The following is a 7,850-nucleotide window of genomic DNA, read 5'->3' on the forward strand; positions in this document are numbered from 1 at the left end:
TTGATGGCATCCCCTTCATCCACCTATTCTAACAAAAGAGAAGGAACTTGCACTCTACGGGTATCACCTTTAAGCTCAGGTCGGAATTTTACAGAAGCATTAGTACTCTTTTTGAGTGTGACTCTATTTAGTAGAATTAAGGACAAGACTGATTAACTATTATTTGTTGAGCTCTATATGTCCCAAGTACTCAGTTAAATACTGCTGGCTGATAAAACGGTGAAGGAGACATTTACATTCAGTGGGAAGAAATAGGCAACAAAGAGTAAATAGGCAAATAGTTGCATCTTGCGGTTAAAAAAAAGAGACAATGGAAGTTTGAACTTTAGACCTATTATTGATACTTAAGGAATGACTTTCTGAATGGGTGATATTTAAACTGAAACTTGGGATTGTTATCGGAATTTAAACTTGGCTTGTTATGGGAACTGTCAGATCAGTGTGGCCTGTCATGGAGATTAAGTGGGGGAGAGTGACAGGAAGTGAAATCAGAGAGGTGGAAGTGGGATCAGACCTTGTAGTGGTTTGGATTTTAATCTGATTTTAAATGGAAAGCCATCAGCGTTTTTTGTTTTTTTTTAACTGCTAAATACTTCAGTGTGTATTTCCCCAAAATCAAGAATACCATTTTACATATCCACAGTAAAACTATGAAAATCAGAAAATTAACAATACTTTTTTCTGATCTGCAGACTTCATTTAGATTTTGGCAAATCTCTCAGCAATGCCCTTCATAGCAAAAGAAAGTCCAAGATCACACATTGCATTCAGTTGTCATGTCTCTAGTCTCCTTTAATCTGGAAAATTGTTTCTTAATATTTCTTTAGGTTTCATAGCATTAACACTTTTGAAGAATACAAAACATTTACTTCGTAGAATATTCTGCAGTTTAGGTTTGTGTGACTTTTTTCATGATTAGATTCGGGTGATGTATTTTTTGTCAGGAATGCCACAAAAGTAACCTTGTATTCATATTAGAATCTTATATTAGGAGGCACATGATGTCAGTTTGTTCCACTACAGATGATGTTAACTTTGATCACTTACTTAAGATTTCTCCACTATAGTTTCAATTTTGTCCTTTGTAATTAATAAATATCTTGTGAAGAAACACCTTGAAACTATGTAAATATCCTGCAACTCCTTCACCTTTCACCCACTAATTATAGTATCCCCTGATTTATATTTGAATCAATTATTATGATGATGGTTGCCAAATGGTGATTTTCTAATTCCGTCATTCCTTCCACAGTTAATGATTGGCTTTCTACCATGAGGTCATCAGCAGTTTTTTAAGCAGAATGATATGATCTAATTTATTTATTAAATGATCTCTCTTGCTTCTGTGTGAAGAATGATAAATACAGGGAAGAACAGAAGCATAGAGACTAGTTGGAAAGCTATTGCAGTCCGGTGGGCAAGCAGTAATGGAGAATGAGCAGAGTGGCGGCAGTGGAGGTGGAAATACGTGGATGGATTTTAGAAGTGTAGGGCTTGCTGAAAAATTAGTTGTAGAAACTGAGAGAGAAAGAGGGAATTCAACTGCTTCTTTCTGCTAATGAAGCATTATAATTAAAGGTTAGTTTTTATTCTTGAACAAATGGATAAAGAAAGGATTTGGATATATTTGGAAGACTAGCCATTTAATTTGCCTAACCCTTACTGAAATATTCTACTTGCAATTTTTTCTTGAAGGGTCCTGAGTTAGTCCAGGGTAGGCCAAGAAAGTGCTGAAGAAAGCTGAAGAGTATAGTCCTAGGAGGGTTCACCTTGAAGGTAAACTGCAAGTACTCCAAACTTGTTTAGGGATCCAGTTAAACTCTTAATTAACTTTCCTGCTTGTGTGTGATAAACACAATTTGAGTGTCTAATGCCTACTGTGTATTCATTAATAATTATGAATTTGGAGCTCTTTCTGAACTCGATGAACTGCCTATTTTGGGGCTGGATTGTTGATATATCTCGTATCTTGGAAGAATACATTGAATTGTGGTCTAAGGTTCGTGATTGTTTGCCTGATTCATTAGAAGACTTAAAATGTGTGAGTATGGATGTGTTTGTTTTAATTACTTTAAATTATTTTGGAAGTAGTGCATATAAAATCGGTATGTAATCTACATGTCTTTCTTATAGGGTGATAAGGTTTTTCTGGTTATCAGAGTCTGGTTTATACTTCCATCTATTAGAATGTATAACACAGTGCTTTGCACATGATAGGTGCTTAATAAATGTGTTCAAAATGCAAATAAATACAAGTTCACTTCCCAGTTACATTCTGCCAAGTTATAAAATTGTCAAAATAAGCCAGAATTTGCAAGTGCAGGAATAAATTGTTGGTGAATAATTGCATTAATATTTCAAGCTTGGAAATTTTAAATATTCTACTTAAATCCTAGGTGCACTTCGAGGAATCTAAACATATTTTATGCCATACCTTATTATTATGTGTTAATTAAGTAGCTCGGAAATGTGATGCCCAATGTGTTTAACTTCTAAATACTGTGTTTTAGGGTTTCAGGGATAGTATCCTAAGGATTCTGTTACTCCCAGGTTTACAATTAGGCTTTAGCTTGCTGTTCCTGAGCAGTAGGATAGACACCACTCCCATCACAGAAATCTGCAGAGTTCCTTATCTAGAGAACTTCACTAGTATCTCAGAATATATATATTTCCATAGATTATTCCATTGTCTCAGCTTGTCATAATTTGGTCAGAATCAGTTCTTCTCCTTTTCTTCTAGAATTAACTTTCTTTGCCAGAAGACTCAGTCTCTACAATCCTTTCCTCTCAGCTTGTCTCTTGAGATAGATGGTAATGACAACCTCTCAGGGTCCTATCTTTCAATTGCCAGGCAGTTACCGGAAAGAGGGCTTATTTTAACTGAACCAGTATCCCCTTCCTCAATTTAACTTTCCTTGACTAGATCCTATTAAAGGAAAATAGCTAAGCTCCATTTTTCTTCCGTGTGTGTAACTAACTTCATTAAAAATTTTGTTTTTTAATGCCGCGCCCAAAATTGTAGGAATCCATTATGCCATTTGATAGAAAGTGAACAGTCTTGATACGTGTTTATGTAAAGAAGATAACGTATTGGGCAGTAAATATTTTAAAACACTTCAGAAAAAGAGATTCAGTGATTCTGTAATGAGAAACGCGTGTTTTCAGTGCCCTTGGGATACACACGCACTACAAATGATTAAATCTAAGTACAATTAAAGAACTGTTTCAAAGAATTTAAGAAACGAATTTGGAGGTTATAGTATGACAAATTTTTTAATGTAAATAAAGAATTATAGGGAAACAAAAATTAAATGTAATTGAACACTTCAAGGGAAGGAAAATGAAAGTAGCTCTCGAAGCGCCCGGCTAGCTCAGTCGGTAGAGCATGGGACTCTTAATCCCAGGGTCGTGGGTTCGAGCCCCACGTTGGGCGTAGTGCACTTTTTGTTACACCACTTCATTTCCCTTAAATATTTTGAGGTCTCTCCACAGCACTGTAATTAAGAACGCTTTTGTTTTTGTTTTTTTTAACCGGATTAATTTAGATAGTGTCAATATTAACCAGATCTTCGGAAAAAAGACCAGTTTGCAAACGAAACAGTTCTCAAACTGCGCTTGCGCGCTTAAAAGCGCAAGTTTTTCTTCCTTTTCCGGATCCCTCGCCTACCTCCTCCGTGAGGCACAGAAGAAACTGAAAAGACCACTGTTTAAAGTTGAATTTGATTTTCTGTGTTACTGTGCATACCTGCATTACTGCTGATAGAGGGCAGTGTTTTATTTTATCGGAACAAAATTATGAGCCTCAATATTGGCAGCTTTACTAAAACAAGCGATCCTATGTAAGAGCAGTTAGAGAGTCGGAGGACTTCGAAGAAAGTCCTTTCTTGTTTATTTTACTTTTTTTTTCCCCTCAATATAGGGCTTGTCCTGGGGTGGAGGTGGGGGAATGTCTTGTGGAGAAATACACGGTGAGAAATGTTTCCTTCTGTTGTGAGATCTAGACAACCAGGGCACAATCAGGTTTTCTCCCATTGTTCGTGGGACTGTATTTGGAATCTAACCATACAATTGGATAGATAATAGGGAAATTAATATTCAGGTAGAGGGGAGGCTCTTTGAAACAGAAGCACAAAATAACTGAGACGTGAAATTTCGAATAGGCAATTAGATATTGTGGGAGGCAGGACTTCCGCCTTTTTCGCCTCTTCACTGAGAACTTTGAAGTAATCAGGAAGAGAATGTCCACACCACAGCCAGGCACGTTCCAAGATCTCACTCACCCGACCCTGCAGGTGAACGACGCATGCTCCTACCTGAAGCACTAGTTACTGTACTCGGCGTGTTACCCACTAGCTTTTCTCCTACTAAACGACCCATTTCTCTCTCTCGGTTTTTCCCTTCAACGTACAAACATGGTGTTAATTCTCTATCTTAAAACACAACGAATACTTTGACCTAGTTTCCCTGAAGGCTACCGTTCTACAGTATTTCTCTGTTCCTCTTTGGGGCAAGTTACCCCACAGTCGCCTAAGGTCACATTCCTCTCCTCCCATCTCTTAAACCTGACAATGCCCTTCAGCCAAAAAAAAAAAAAAAAAAAAAAAAAGAACCCTTGCAGCGAGGGAGACCTGTGGGGTGTCTCAGTAAGAGAGAGTTAGAAAGAACCTATTATAGGATTGGGGCTATAGTTGTGGAATTTTGCGGAGGGTTCCTTCTGGATTGGGTGTTCTCAGAAAGCAAGGGCAATTCTATCATCTAAATAAATCTTACCTATAGGGAAAGCAGACTAAAGGAGGGATAACGCTGAAACTGGTAAAGTCACTCATTTAGCAGGAGAGGATGATGTTTGGTGTTTTGAGTTGGACAGGGACCAACTTGTCTAAAGTGAATGGTTCTGTGAGATGCCAATTCCAAGTCCAGGCCTCCCCACTTGTGACAAACCCACTATAAATCAGGGGTTCCCACAATCTCTCCTGAGGTTTGTTAATTTCCTAGAGTGGCTCACAGAACTCCGGAAAACAGTTTACTTATTCCTGCTTTATTATAAAGGATACAACTCGGGAGCAGCCAAATGGGAGAGATGCATAGGGCAAGGTATGGGGAAGGAGCGTGGAACTCCCACATCCTCTCCTTGGCATGGCACTCTCCCAGCACCTGAATATGTTCCCCATCCTGGAAGCTCTGTGAACCCTGTATTTTAGGGATTTTTATGGAGGCTTCATCACACAGGCATAATCAGTTATTGATCAATTTCCAAGTTCTGTTTCTAATCATGACTTAGACTTTCTGGCGACCAGACCTCATCCATAAGTCATCCAGGAGCCCTCCAAGAGTTGCCTCATTAGAACAAGACACTCCTATTACTCAGGAAATTCCAAGGGATTTAGAAGCTCTGTGTAAGATGCTCCTAACACCCCCATCACACAGGAATTGACAAGGATTTTAGGAGCTCTGTGTCAGAAACTAGGGGCAGACACCAAATATATATTTATTATGTCACACTTGCCTAATTTGTCTTTGAGTCTCTATAAGCCCAACCACAATCACCCTAATTGGCAACTACCCCACCATCCACTTTATCCTACACTACTTTTTCTATAGAAGGTATCATCTTCTTTTATTATTACCTCTCTTCACTTTCACCCACACCCTTGGAATGTTGGTTCACAAAGGCAGGATTTTTGTCTTCACTCACAAATGTATCTCAAGCACCTAAATTAGTAGCTGGCAGATGTTCAGTAAGTATGTGTTGAATTAGTGAATTAAGAAGGGTGTATTAGTTTCCTAAGGCTGCCATAAACCAAGTACCCCAAACTGAGTTACTTAAAAGAAATGTATTGTCTCACAATTCTGGAGGCTAGAAGCTTGAAATCAAGGTGTAGGCAGAGTCATGCTCTCAAAGTTTCTTGAAGAATCTGTTCTTTGCTTCTGTTAGCTTTCTGCTGTCATCAGCAACCCTTGGTGTTCCTTGGTTTGCAGGTGCCTAACTCCAATCTCTGCCTCCGTTGTTACATGCTTTCTCCTTGTGTTTCTGTCTCACATGGCATTTTCCTTTTTGTATAAGGACACCAGTCATAGTGCCTGATTAGGGCTCACCCTAATAACCCCATCTTAATTTGATTACATCTGCAAAGACTTTATTTCCAAGTAAGGCCACATTCACAGGTGTTAGGAGTTAGGACTTCAACATCTCTCTCTGGGGCATACAATTCAACCCTTAAAAGAGGTCTCCATTCCTTAACCTCAGCCACTGGGTGTCTGCCGCTTTATAGCTTTCTATAAAGCTATGTTTCAGCTTATATTTTGTATTATTCAATAATGAAAATCTTCTAATAAATAATCTGAATTCTACAAAAGACAATTTTATGTTTACTACAAGAGATGTTAATAAAGTACTGAATCCATAAAACTGACAATGAGTACACCTATTCCTGGCCATCCCACTGGTTGGTTTCAAAGTTAAGAAATGGAGCTTTGTTCTTATGGAACTTATATTCCAGAAAGGAAGATAAAACCTGTATAGAAACAAATACAAGGTGAAATTGCAAGTGCCTCAGTTACAGATAATGTGCTTATGGGAAAGATCACTACCTTGGGGGAAAGGGTGCTGTGGAAAGCAGTAAGTCCCAGAGGACAGAGGGGTCTCACTTTAGGAATGAATATATTGGGAAACTGGATGGTAAAACTGAATTTTCATAGTTTTACTCACTTGTTTAATATGGCTTTCAAGTTCTTTGTGATTTAATCCTAAATTATAATTTGCAATGCCTCATCTCAATGCAATGCTTTAAGATTTGTTGAGAATTCAGTTCACATAGCCTGGAGTAACCCCCCGTTATTGAAATTCTCCTCATCCTTCAGGAACAAGGTCAAAAGCCTCCTCTATGAAGGCTTCCTTGGCTCCCTGGTTAGAACTACATCAGCAGTAAGCAATTGATCCCTTTATGGCACACACCACACTGTTTTGTATCATCACCTGTGTACACATCCACTTCTGCTAACCTGTAACCCCTCTAAGGGCAAAGGTCCATGTCTTCCTGTTGCAGCAGTTATAGAATCTAAAACTATACTAGGTACACAGCAGAGAGTCAATAAATACTGAATGAATCCTAGTTTGGGGCTACTAAAGTAGTACTACATGGTGACAAAGTAGAGCTAGAAGTATTTTAAAAAGTCACACACACACACACACACACAAATGAATCCTATTTTTTTTAATATATTTATTTTATTTTTAGCTGCGTTGGGTCTTCGTTGCTGCGCACGGGCGTTCTCTAATTGTTGCGAGTGGGGACTACTCTTTGTTGCGGTGCCTGGGCTTCTCATTGCGGTGGTTTCTCTTATTGTGGAGCACGGGCTCTAGGTGCACAGGCTTCAGTAGTTGTGGCTCACGGGTTCTAGAGTACAGGCTCAGTAGTTGTGGCGCACAGACTTAGTTGCTCCGCAGCATGTGGGATCTTCCTAGACCAGGGCTCAAACCCATGTCCCCTGAATTGGCAGGCAGATTCTCAACCACTGTGCCACCAGGGAAGCCCCAATCCTTTCCTGTTCTTAATGCCAGGAACCAGCTCTTTCAAGTGTGACTTGGTGTTGGTATCTTCATACATAAAGCATATAGCAAAAGTAGGAAGGATCCAGAAAAAGGACAATCAAAATGATTAAACTATGAGTAAAAGTGGACTTGGGATATATAGTCTAGAAAATGTATAAATTCATACTCGGTCTTCAGGACTATGAGCATACATATGCATATATTCCCCATCTTCACAGGTACTTAGAAAGAATGAAACCAGCAAAATTCTAGTAAGAGGCAGTTCATTAAAAACAAAGGAAGAAAAACAAACAAAAAT

At 38.8% G+C, this 7,850-nt stretch overlaps 1 non-coding gene across 1 annotated transcript; it reads left to right on the top strand.

Annotated features, from left to right (window-relative positions):
* Positions 1-3,360: 3,360 nt before the first annotated feature.
* TRNAK-CUU (transfer RNA lysine (anticodon CUU)) lies at positions 3,361-3,433 on the top strand. The gene has a single exon. It is a non-coding gene; the product is annotated as a tRNA-Lys (tRNA).
* The last annotated feature ends 4,417 nt before the right edge of the window (positions 3,434-7,850 follow it).

Source organism: Mesoplodon densirostris, chromosome 4, assembly GCF_025265405.1.
Source record: "Mesoplodon densirostris isolate mMesDen1 chromosome 4, mMesDen1 primary haplotype, whole genome shotgun sequence".
Lineage (NCBI taxonomy): Eukaryota > Metazoa > Chordata > Mammalia > Artiodactyla > Ziphiidae > Mesoplodon > Mesoplodon densirostris.